This window comes from Dendrobates tinctorius, unplaced genomic scaffold (assembly GCF_039654945.1).
Source record: "Dendrobates tinctorius isolate UK_male_01 unplaced genomic scaffold, ASM3965494v1 ptg000166l, whole genome shotgun sequence".
Classification (NCBI taxonomy): domain Eukaryota; kingdom Metazoa; phylum Chordata; class Amphibia; order Anura; family Dendrobatidae; genus Dendrobates; species Dendrobates tinctorius.
This window is the reverse complement of record NW_027361833.1, coordinates 12,902,940-12,916,789: the sequence shown is the minus strand read 5'-3', so window position 1 is coordinate 12,916,789 and position 13,850 is coordinate 12,902,940.

Genomic DNA, 13,850 nt, shown 5'->3' with positions numbered 1-13,850 from the left:
ATGTTATCCGGGGATACAGTACCCTTTCTCACCTTTGTGCAATCACTTGCAAGCCATACTGGGCCTTACACCGTCTGAGCCTGCCTCCTGATGTATAGACATATCTTTTGAATGTGTACGCTATCCATACATGTTATCCGGGGATACGGTACCCTTTCTCACCTTTGTGCAATCACGTGCAATCTATACTGGGTCTAACACCGTCTGAGCCTGCCTCCTGATGTATAGACATATATTTTGAATGTGTACGCTATCCATACATGTTATCCGGGGATACGGTACCCTTTCTCACCTTTGTGCAATCACTTGCAAGCCATACTGTGCCTGACACCGTCTGAGCCTGCCTCCTGATGTATAGACATATCTTTTGAATGTGTACGCTATCCATACATGTTATCCGGGGATACGGTACCCTTTCTCACCTTTGTGCAATCACTTGCAATCCATACTGGGCCTAACACCGTCTGAGCCTGCCTCCTGATGTATAGACATATATTTTGAATGTGTACGCTATCCATACATGTTATCCGGGGATACGGTACCCTTTCTCACCTTTGTGCAATCACTTGCAAGCCATACTGTGCCTGTCACCGTCTGAGCCTGCCTCCTGATGTATAGACATATCTTTTGAATGTGTACGCTATCCATACATGTTATCCGGGGATACGGTACCCTTTCTCACCTTTGTGCAATCACTTGCAAGCCATACTGGGCCTAACACCATCTGAGCCTGCCTCCTGATGTATAGACATATATTTTGAATGTGTACGCTATCCATACATGTTATCCGGGGATACGGTACCCTTTCTCACCTTTGTGCAATCACTTGCAAGCCATACTGGGCCTTACACCGTCTGAGCCTGCCTCCTGATGTTTAGACATATCTTTTGAATGTGTACGCTATCCATACATGTTATCCGGGGATACGGTACCCTTTCTCACCTTTGTGCAATCACGAGCAAGCCATACTGGGCCTAACACCATCTGAGCCTGCCTCCTGATGTATAGACATATCTTTTGAATGTGTACGCTATCCATACATGTTATCCGGGGATACGGTACCCTTTCTCACCTTTGTGCAATCACTTGCAAGCCATACTGGGCCAGACACAGTCTGAGCCTGCCTCCTGATGTATAGACATATCTTTTGAATGTGTACGCTATCCATACATGTTATCCGGGGATACGGTACCCTTTCTCACCTTTGTGCAATCACTTGCAAGCCATACTGGGCCTTACACCGTCTGAGCCTGCCTCCTGATGTTTAGACATATCTTTTGAATGTGTACGCTATCCATACATGTTATCCGGGGATACGGTACCCTTTCTCACCTTTGTGCAATCACTTGCAAGCCATACTGGGCCTTACACCGTCTGAGCCTGCCTCCTGATGTATAGACATATCTTTTGAATGTGTACGCTATCCATACATGTTATCTGGGGATACGGTACCCTTTCTCACCTTTGTGCAATCACGAGCAAGCCATACTGGGCCTAACACCATCTGAGCCTGCCTCCTGATGTATAGACATATCTTTTGAATGTGTACGCTATCCATACATGTTATCCAGGGATACGGTACCCTTTCTCACCTTTGTGCAATCACTTGCAAGCCATACTGGGCCTGACACAGTCTGAGCCTGCCTCCTGATGTATAGACATATCTTTTGAATGTGTACGCTATCCATACATGTTATCCGGGGATACGGTACCCTTTCTCACCTTTGTGCAATCACTTGCAAGCCATACTGGGCCTAACACCATCTGAGCCTGCCTCCTGATGTATAGACATATATTTTGAATGTGTACGCTATCCATACATGTTCTCCGGGGATACGGTACCCTTTCTCACCTTTGTGCAATCACGTGCAAGCCATACTGGGCCTAACACCGTCTGAGCCTGCCTCCTGATGTATAGACATATATTTTGAATGTGTACGCTATCCATACATGTTATCCGGGGATACGGTACCCTTTCTCACCTTTGTGCAATCACTTGCAAGCCATACTGTGCCTGTCACCGTCTGAGCCTGCCTCCTGATGTATAGACATATCTTTTGAATGTGTACGCTATCCATACATGTTATCCGGGGATACGGTACCCTTTCTCACCTTTGTGCAATCACTTGCAAGCCATACTGGGCCTAACACCGTCTGAGCCTGCCTCCTGATGTATAGACATATATTTTGAATGTGTACGCTATCCATACATGTTATCCGGGGATACGGTACCCTTTCTCACCTTTGTGCAATCACTTGCAAGCCATACTGTGCCTGTCACCGTCTGAGCCTGCCTCCTGATGTATAGACATATCTTTTGAATGTGTACGCTATCCATACATGTTATCCGGGGATACGGTACCCTTTCTCACCTTTGTGCAATCACTTGCAAGCCATACTGGGCCTAACACCGTCTGAGCCTGCCTCCTGATGTATAGACATATATTTTGAATGTGTACGCTATCCATACATGTTATCCGGGGATACGGTACCCTTTCTCACCTTTGTGCAATCACGTGCAATCCATACTGTGCCTAACACCGTCTGAGCATGCCTCCTGATGTATAGACATATATTTTGAATGTGTACGCTATTCATACATGTTATCCGGGGATACGGTACCCTTTCTCACGTTTGTGCAATCACGTGCGAGCCATACTGTGCCTAACACTGTCTGAGCCTGCCTCCTGATGTATAGACATATCTTTTGAATGTGTACGCTATCCATACATGTTATCCGGGGATACGGTACCCTTTCTCACCTTTGTGCAATCACGTGCAAGCCATACTGGGCCTAACACCGTCTGAGCCTGCCTCCTGATGTATAGACATATCTTTTGAATGTGTACGCTATCCATACATTTTATCCGGGGATACGGTACCCTTTCTCACCTTTGTGCAATCACTTGCAAGCCATACTGGGCCTTACACCATCTGAGCCTGCCTCCTGATGTATTGACATATCTTTTGAATGTGTACACTATCCATACATGTTATCCGGGGATACGGTACCCTTTCTAACCTTTGTGCAATCACTTGCAAGCCATACTGGGCCTTACACCATCTGAGCCTGCCTCCTGATGTTTAGACATATCTTTTGAATGTGTACGCTATCCATACATGTTATCCGGGGATACGGTACCCTTTCTCACCTTTGTGCAATCACTTGCAAGCCATACTGGGCCTGACACCGTCTGAGCCTGCCTCCTGATGTATAGACATATCTTTTGAATGTGTACGCTATCCATACATGTTATCCGGGGATACGGTACCCTTTCTCACCTTTGTGCAATCACTTGCAAGCCACACTGGGCCTGACACCGTCTGAGCCTGCCTCCTGGTGTATAGACATATCTTTTGAATGTGTACGCTATCCATACATGTTATCCGGGGATACGGTACCCTTTCTCACCTTTGTGCAATCACGTGCAAGCCATACTGGGCCTAACACCATCTGAGCCTGCCTCCTGATGTATAGACATATCTTTTGAATGTGTACGCTATCCATACATGTTATCCGGAGATACGGTACCCTTTCTCACCTTTGTGCAATCACTTGCAAGCCATACTGGGCCTTACACCGTCTGAGCCTGCTTCCTGATGTATAGACATATCTTTTGATGTGTACGCTATCCATACATGTTATCCGGGGATACGGTACCCTTTCTCACCTTTGTGCAATCACTTGCAAGCCATACTGGGCCTTACACCGTCTGAGCCTGCCTCCTGATGTATAGACATATCTTTTGAATGTGTACGCTATCCATACATGTTATCCGGGGATACGGTACCCTTTCTCACCTTTGTGCAATCACGTGCAATCTATACTGGGTCTAACACCGTCTGAGCCTGCCTCCTGATGTATAGACATATATTTTGAATGTGTACGCTATCCATACATGTTATCCGGGGATACGGTACCCTTTCTCACCTTTGTGCAATCACTTGCAAGCCATACTGTGCCTGACACCGTCTGAGCCTGCCTCCTGATGTATAGACATATCTTTTAAATGTGTACGCTATCCATACATGTTATCCGGGGATACGGTACCCTTTCTCACCTTTGTGCAATCACTTGCAATCCATACTGGGCCTAACACCGTCTGAGCCTGCCTCCTGATGTATAGACATATATTTTGAATGTGTACGCTATCCATACATGTTATCCGGGGATACGGTACCCTTTCTCACCTTTGTGCAATCACTTGCAAGCCATACTGTGCCTGTCACCGTCTGAGCCTGCCTCCTGATGTATAGACATATCTTTTGAATGTGTACGCTATCCATACATGTTATCCGGGGATACGGTACCCTTTCTCACCTTTGTGCAATCACTTGCAAGCCATACTGGGCCTAACACCATCTGAGCCTGCCTCCTGATGTATAGACATATATTTTGAATGTGTACGCTATCCATACATGTTATCCGGGGATACGGTACCCTTTCTCACCTTTGTGCAATCACGTGCAATCCATACTGTGCCTAACACCGTCTGAGCAAGCCTCCTGATGTATAGACATATATTTTGAATGTGTACGCTATTCATACATGTTATCCGGGGATACGGTACCCTTTCTCACGTTTGTGCAATCACGTGCAAGCCATACTGTGCCTAACACTGTCTGAGCCTGCCTCCTGATGTATAGACATATCTTTTGAATGTGTACGCTATCCATACATGTTATCCGGGGATACGGTACCCTTTCTCACCTTTGTGCAATCACGTGCAAGCCATACTGGGCCTAACACCGTCTGAGCCTGCCTCCTGATGTATAGACATATCTTTTGAATGTGTACACTATCCATACATGTTATCCGGGGATACGGTACCCTTTCTCACCTTTGTGCAATCACTTGCAAGCCATACTGGGCCTTACACCATCTGAGCCTGCCTCCTGATGTATTGACATATCTTTTGAATGTGTACACTATCCATACATGTTATCCGGGGATACGGTACCCTTTCTCACCTTTGTGCAATCACTTGCAAGCCATACTGGGCCTTACACCGTCTGAGCCTGCCTCCTGATGTTTAGACATATCTTTTGAATGTGTACGCTATCCATACATGTTATCCGGGGATACGGTACCCTTTCTCACCTTTGTGCAATCACTTGCAAGCCATACTGGGCCTTACACCGTCTGAGCCTGCCTCCTGATGTATAGACATATCTTTTGAATGTGTACGCTATCCATACATGTTATCCGGGGATACGGTACCCTTTCTCACCTTTGTGCAATCACGAGCAAGCCATACTGGGCCTAACACCATCTGAGCCTGCCTCCTGATGTATAGACATATCTTTTGAATGTGTACGCTATCCATACATGTTATCCGGGGATACGGTACCCTTTCTCACCTTTGTGCAATCACTTGCAAGCCATACTGGGCCTGACACAGTCTGAGCCTGCCTCCTGATGTATAGACATATCTTTTGAATGTGTACGCTATCCATACATGTTATCCGGGGATACGGTACCCTTTCTCACCTTTGTGCAATCACTTGCAAGCCATACTGGGCCTAACACCATCTGAGCCTGCCTCCTGATGTATAGACATATATTTTGAATGTGTACGCTATCCATACATGTTATCCGGGGATACGGTACCCTTTCTCACCTTTGTGCAATCACGTGCAAGCCATACTGGGCCTAACACCGTCTGAGCCTGCCTCCTGATGTATAGACATATATTTTGAATGTGTACGCTATCCATACATGTTATCCGGGGATACGGTACCCTTTCTCACCTTTGTGCAATCACGTGTAACCCATACTGGGAGTGAGAACGGCTGGCGAGCTGTTAAGCAAGCTACAGCACCTGTGATTTGCACACGTAAGTTTTTCATTTTTTTCAGGAATGACGGTTAGGCCTAATTCCGGAACTGCGGTTGACCTGCACTTACTGGGAAATCATCGTTCGCGAGTAATAATTGTAATCAGTGATCCCCATCACTAACGTTGTTCAGCGGGTTATCTGCACCTGTAAGCGACAAACGCTGGCCTTTTCAGTGTAGCGCACATGCAGCCACGGACATGTAAGGGCATGACACACCAGTTATTGGCCAATCTCATGTGCCAGAGCCTCACGTGTCCCTCTAGTAAGCCAGACTCGGACCGCGGGGCATGACGTAGTCTCGTTCGTTAACGGAATTAAGCTTGCAATGTGTGCATCTGTTCTGTAGCTGGCATGGTTGAGGTTGCCCGTGTTGAGTCAAATTACGCCGTAGGCTCCACTCCTGGTGGTGCCCTTCTGGACATTCCTTTAAGGTTCAGCTTTGCAACCATACTGCCCACGTAAAACAAACACTTTGCCTTCATGAACGCTGTTTGGAGGGTCATGACTCGTGGGAATAACGCCGTCCAATCAGTTAACCTGCTAGAGAGATCCTTCGTTGCTCCCAAGCATGACATCACACTCCCTAGGAGGAAGGTAATGCCACTGTGGCGACCGTACTCCTGGGGGCGACACAAGTGCACTGATGCCCAGCCACTGCTCGATGAATCTGCTGGTACATTGACCCAGACCACTACATTCCCCTCGCACGCTACCCGGCCTGAATCTGACCCTGATGAAACTCAGGTTACCCTTCCCACATACAGTTCCATCTTACACGGTGACAAACAGGAAGCTGCAGATGAAAGTGCAGGTTCGGCCCACCCGCCATCAGACACACCACCGTACTATCAGGGGCCCTGTGCCAGTGCCGTCGCCAACGAGTGGGCCCCCCCTGCTTGCCCAGGATCACAGCACTTGCAAGGTTGAAATACTGTGCAGTGAGATGGAAGATGGGGACGACGAGGAGTCCAGACTAGTACAGGGATTCCCTAGCGAGGAGACTTATTTGATTGTTTTCAATGTTGGGACAGCAATTTTTGGGGAGCACTATACTCTGGAGAATGATAGATGGGGCCCACCATACACTGGAACATTCCAAAGGTGGACATCAGACACTAGAGCAGCATTTACAGGGCCCATTATACACTAGAGCATTAGAAATGGGGCCCATTATGTTTGGAGCATTATTTGGGCCCATAAGACAGTGGAGCTTCATCCATGGGGACCAACATATACTGTAGCATTATATGGAGCTCATCATATACTGTTTCAAACATTATATGGGACCAATGATTCTGTATGGAGAAATAGATGGGCCTCGTCATGAGATGTAAAAAGTGAAGTATTTTTCATTGTACTATACCGCTATTTCTCTGCCGTATCGGAGCATGATGAGTTGTGGTATTATGTGTTAAAGGGGCGCTCTTTCGCCCAGGGCACATGAAAACCTGGAGCCAGCCCTACCCCCCCACAACTTTAGCCAAATAACCCCCATTTTTCAGTGCGTAACTTGTATTATGAAGTTAATTGAGGTTGACCAGCTTAAGTAAGAATAATTGATGCTTTTGGCATTCAAATGAGCACTGTAGGTGTGTTTCCTGTCCTCCTCTCACTGCCGACTTTTATTCCCCATTGACTTACATTGGGTTTCGTGTTTCGGGATGACCCCGACTTTTCCCTGTAATCGGCCGATCTTGCTCGACCCGACTTTTGGAAAAGTCGGGTTTCACAAAACGAAACTCGACCATAAAAAACAAAAGTCGCTCAACTCTAGTCTTCAGCATCAACAATGCAATTTGCCAGCCTCAAAACTGCAATTTGCCACTGGAAATGTTTTAGTGATGTTTTTTTTTTTACCTTGTCTGGTGGAGAAGATTGTTTTAACACGTTATTAACTAATATTGAGAAGAATTATTTTAATTTAAATGTCATCTCCATGGTTAGTAAGGAAGAGGTAAACTATTTGGACATCACCATATTTGATCACTAGTTCATGATAGCATGTTCAGCTCACCTTTATGCAAATAATACCCCCCGGCAAGGGTCATCACCATATTTGTTGATGGGGGGCTCAATGACCACAAAATCATACAGCAAACCCACAGACAGTAATAGTTATATTTTCACAAATAGTTGCCACCTACCAGTGGGGTTGAATAACATCCTCCGAGGAGAACTGATGCGTATTAGAAGAAATTGCACAAAAATAAAAGGCTACTGTGAGGAGACTAAAATATGGTAAAGAAATTCATACAGAAGTGGTATAATGAAAACTCACTATAAAGAACAAGTGACGATGTAGAAAGAATAGTGAAAGAAACCTTGTTTATTCCTTTTAAAAATCATGGAAACAAGGAGATCGATATGAAAAATTATTTTAATATATCTATAATTACACAATAGACACAAGATTGTGGTCTAATAAAAAGGATTGCAAAAAACATTGGTTGCTACTCCATCGGGATAAAATAATAGGAGAATTGATCTCACCCCAACTTAGCTTTGTTTATAGAAAGGCTAGAAATTTAGCAAGCTATATTGTCCCCACAGTAGTCAAAAAAATCACAAGAAATAGAACATCAGAATACAGAAAAAATGTGGATTTTTTTCATGCAAAAATTGCAAAATGTGCTGTTCTACAAAAAAATCTAAATCCGACATATACTTTCACTACAATAGAGAGAATTTTTAACATCAAAAATCATATTACATGTTATCTAGTGTATTAAATATCAATGTGAAAAGATATATGTGGGAAGAACAAAAAGGGAATTGCGTGTACGAATGAAGGAACATGCATATAAATGGAGAGCACATGGATTTTCGAATTGAACACAGTTATGACAACTGGTTTAAATAGTGAAATAGAGCTATTTTCATTTGTAGATAAATAAGTAAATAGAAAAAAGATCAACCAATCATTATTGATGTCTAACTATATAAGCTCACATTGCCCTGCATAACGGTAATCCCTGCGGAAAGAGGACATCTTCTGAAATGAGTAGGGTTGCAGAAACCTAGTGTTTTATTACATTTTTTGCAAAGCGCACAGCTGGTTACGTCACTACAGCATACGGCGGTGTTTGCTTAGTGGATAGCCTGGATAACCCTGACCGGCCAGCACGCTGCTACATTCTGGCACCACGATCTTGGAGCTTTTTTTACTAACACAGAGAGTGTGGTACAAGCTCGGTTTATAATTAAAATTTTTTCATCAAACATGCTTTCTCACATGGGATTGCTCCATTTATAGACTGAAACTAAATATTATGAATTTGCATCTCTGACTTAGTGGGCTAAGAGCTATAGCAACTCATTAAACCTCCTTTTCAGGGGGAGTATTTTACACAAATAGTGAGCTGAACATTCTCTCCTGGATATTTATCATGAACTAGTGATCACCGCCTACTATCACTAAATTCAAGAACTTTACTACATAGAAATATATCTTATCTTCAAATTGGAATAGAATCAGTTTTGCAATGTATCTCCAGGTCAGTTTTGTAATGTTGACATCTAAATCCTTATCGGTACAATAATGCAAGGCTATACCAGTATTTGTATTCTGATAGTATGACAAGAACAGTGGCAGATGGTGTCTTTAGCCAGTGTGGCTTTGTTTTACCATGTTTTCCATAGAGTAATTGCAGGTGTTTTTATTTTTTATTGTATTTATCAAATAATTCAAACCAAAACTGTTTTTTTTTGTTTTGTTTTTTTTTTCATTTTTTTATATAACTGACTAAAAACAACATGCAATTTTTAAAACTAAAGCTAGAAATCTAGAACCAGGAGGCTTAGGTCCAAGTGGAGGAAGAGGTTGACATGGTTGTAAAAAATAAGTATTTCATACTACAAAAACTGCTGTTTCATTGTAGGTACTCTTCAACTGTGAGAGACAGAATCTAAAAAAAATCCAGAAAATCAGATTGCATGACTTTTACATAATTAATTAGAGTTGAGCGACTTTGATGACATTCATCCACTCAATGCCGACTTTTATTTCCCATCGACTTGCATTGGGGTCGGGTTTCAGACGAAACTCCGACTTTTTTTTGCCCTAGTTGGACCAGTTTCATCTGAAACAAATTTTGTTTCATGAAACCCGATCCGACCAAAGTCGCTCAACTCTACCTGAAATAAGTATTGATACAATAGAAAAACAAAACGTAATGTTTGGTACAGAAACCTTTGATAGTAATTACAGAGGTAAGAGGTTTCCTGCAGTTATTGACCAAGTTTGCACTCACTGCAGCAGGGATTTTGACCCACTCCTCTATCCTAGAGTTGAGCGACTTTGGTCGGATCGGGTTTCATGAAACAAAATTTGTTTCAGATGAAACTGGTCCGACTAGGGCAAAAAAGTCGGAGTTTCGTCCGAAACCCGACCGCAATGCAAATCAATAGGAAATAAAAGTCGGCTTTGAGTGGATGACATTCATCCACTCAATGCCGACTTTTATTCCCCATTGACTCTACTCCATCCAGATCTTCTCCAGATCTTTCAGGTTTTGAGACTGTTACTGGCCAACATTGAGTTTCAGCTTCCTTGATACTAATGACGAACCGTCCAGTCCTTGACAAATCTTTTTATTCCCCACCACTGGTGCCAGAATCATTGGTTCCCTCGCACTGTGTCAGACTCCCAGGTGTCATGGCACCCACTAGGGTTCTGTGCAGGCATGTGGTAGGTCAGCTCCAGTGCACCTGCACAGAATAGGCTCATGCACCATGGCACCCTGAAGTCAAGCACAGTGCAAGAGGCCCAAAGATTCCATCGCGAGCAGCAAGAAATCAGAAGATGAAGCAAGTACGGAACTGGTTTCGGTGAGCATTGGATATGTGATCTGCGAGTACAATGATTTTCATCATTTTTATAACCTCTTGATGGTCCAATATTGTTCAGAAAAATGGTGGCCAGAGACCACCACTTTTCTGAATCCACTGGGAAGCACATGACATAAATCAGCATGTTGGCGAATTAGACATTTTGTTTAAAAAAATTGAGTAAAATTGAATTTCACTTGAATTTATTTGCTCATCTTTACTGCTAAAAAACTGATAAGTGTCATGGAGGATCTGAGTTAGGAGGAAATATTAAAAGAATTATATTAATTTAGTCTTGAGAAGAGATGTCTAAGGGCAGACATGTTTAACTTGTATAAATACAAAAATAGCCCATACAAAAAATATGGTCAAAAGTCTTTTCATGTAAAACCTCATCAAAAGACAAGAGAGCATAACCTCTGTCTGGAAAAATAGATGTAATTTACTATAAGGCTTCTTTACTATGAGAACTATTAATCTGGGAACAGTTTGCCTCAGGAGCTATTTACCGCAAGAACCGATGATTGTTTTATAAAAGGTTTAGATGTTTTTTTTAGAAGAAAATAGCATAAATACTTATGTAAATCTGTAAATTTCTTGTTCTGAATGTTGATCTAGTCAATAAACACTTGAAGGATACACACAGAAGGTATAAACACAGATAAACATAGGAGGGAAAAAATGTCTCTTTAGGGTAGATTGGATCCTGCATTATGGATGTACATTTATTCAATTCCCTTTATCCTTTCACATTCCTCAGGTCAGCCCAATTTACATGTTTGAAGCGACAACTTTAAATTCTAAGATAGCATTTGATCTACTGACAGAATGTGGAATACCTGGGAAGTGAATGAACCAAATATTGCTAAAGGATTAATGCAGAGTAGATTTTTTTTTTAATAAAATTTTGTAAACCCCTCAAATATTGTCTGATATTTTTTACAATGTTTTAGAACAAACAGTTTATGTCCTTTGTATTGCATTTTATGTCCAATTAGAATGTAGTCAAGTATTCTTTAGAATTTAACTTGCGATATCTATTAGTTATAGCACTATTCCAACTATCTGAGAGTTTTAAATTGAAAAATGTATCTTCCCACCAAGCACAAGTACCAGTACAGAAATTAAGAGCAATATCTGACCAGAATAAAAGAAATATCCAGGACAGTCTAAAACATTTTTATATTCATTATTTTTTTTAATGTGGAGTAAGTTCTGTAGATTCATAGTTCATTTGGGTAAAATTATTAGAGCATATAAATAAAATAAAACATTTTAATTAGACGCAATTGTCTTTAGAAATTGTTTTTTTAAGAGCATATATGATCTTAATTATATGTGTTTTAAAGGATGTTATGAAAAAGATCTTAATATATGCAGATATACAGTAACCATAAACTCCATATTTAATCAACATCCCTACAGCAAATAAAGTTTTTGGAGTGATATCAGAATTTTTAGACTTTTAATATACATAATATTGTAATACAATTTAACAGCTATGATTTATTTAGGAATCTCCAGACACTACTATTCTGAAAGAAATTGAGTGTGTGTTTATTTTAAAAATGCAATTCCAAATTTAAATGTTAAAAGCTGTAGAAAGCCACACATTTCTCTTTAGGGTATAAATAGAATGTTAATGCATGAAAATGACCATTCATTGCATTGACACTTTGTGGTTAATCAATTATGACTGGCATTGTACAAGCCAGTCTTAATGAAAGGGCATGAAGGAGAAGATTTTCCTAATTCATTAAAGGAAATGTGACAGCTGATATATACTGCCCAATCCACGGGTACCATGTATCAGACACTGACTGCATGATTTTAGCTATGTGTTTGACTCTGAAATGCTGCAGCGTTTCAGAAAAAAGACATACGGTACTTTAAAAGCCTATAGGACCCTAGCCCCAAGGAAGACTAGCCAGACAGGCAGGTACCCAGCTGATTCTCCCCTCCAGATCTTCGGGCAGGGAGAAGCCATGTCCAGCATCAGCTTCACCGACTTTGACGAAAGACTGTTGTGAAAGCACCAAAACTATAAACAATTTTGTGCAACAAATTGCACATGTGTATTGGCCCTTATTGGCTCCCCATAATCGTGGATGGGTTAACATGGTAGTCAGAGGCTTGCTGAAGGACCCTTTCACTGCCATCTTTGTACTATTAAGTTCAGCTATAGTATGATCTTTAAAGGAGACCGCAAAATAGTGTTATTGCAGTACATAGTATAAGTGATCAGATGATTGCAGGTTCAAGTCTCCTAAAAAGACTGAAAAATTAAGTAAAGAATATTTTTCTTTATAAATATAAAAAATAGAATTATAAAACTGCTTCAATAAAAGTCCAGTCAATGATTCCATATGGTAAATACAGTAAAAAGAAAAAAACTTGAAATGCAAAGAAATGCATTTTTTCCAGTCACAAGACTACCCTAAAATATACAATAAAAAGTGATCAAAACATCATATTGACCACAAAATCATATCAATGAAAATACACACGTGGTAAAAATTATTGGCACCACTCATGTAATGAGTTAATGACAGGAAAACCCACAATGGTCACAGAAATAACTTGAATCTGACAAAAGTAATAATAAATAAAAAATCTATTAAAATGAACAAATGAAAGTCAGACATTGCTTTTCAACCATGCTTCCATAGAATATAAAAAAATAAACCTCATTAAATAGGTCTGGACAGAAATGATGGTACCCCTGTAAATAATGTGACAAAAAGGACATGTTAAATAAAGGTGTGTCCACTAATTTGCATAACAGGTGTCTAAAATCTTGGAATCAGTGAGTGGGCCTGTATATAGGGTTACAGACACTCACTGTGCTACTTGGTGACATGGTGTGTATCACACTCAACATGGACCAAAGGAAGCAAAGAAAAGAGTTGTCTCAGGATAGTAGAAAGAAAATTATAGACAAACTTGTCAAAGACAAAAGTTATAAGACCACCTCCAAGCAGTTTGATGTACATGTGACCATAGTTGCACATATTATTCAGAAATTTAAGATCAATGAGACTGTAGCCAACCTTCCTGGACGTGGCCGCAGGAGGAAAATTGATCACAAACCAAAGAGACAGATAATACGAATGGTAACAAAGGAGCCCAGAAAAACTTCTAGACAGATTAAAGGTGAACTTCAGTCTCAAGTAACATCAGTGG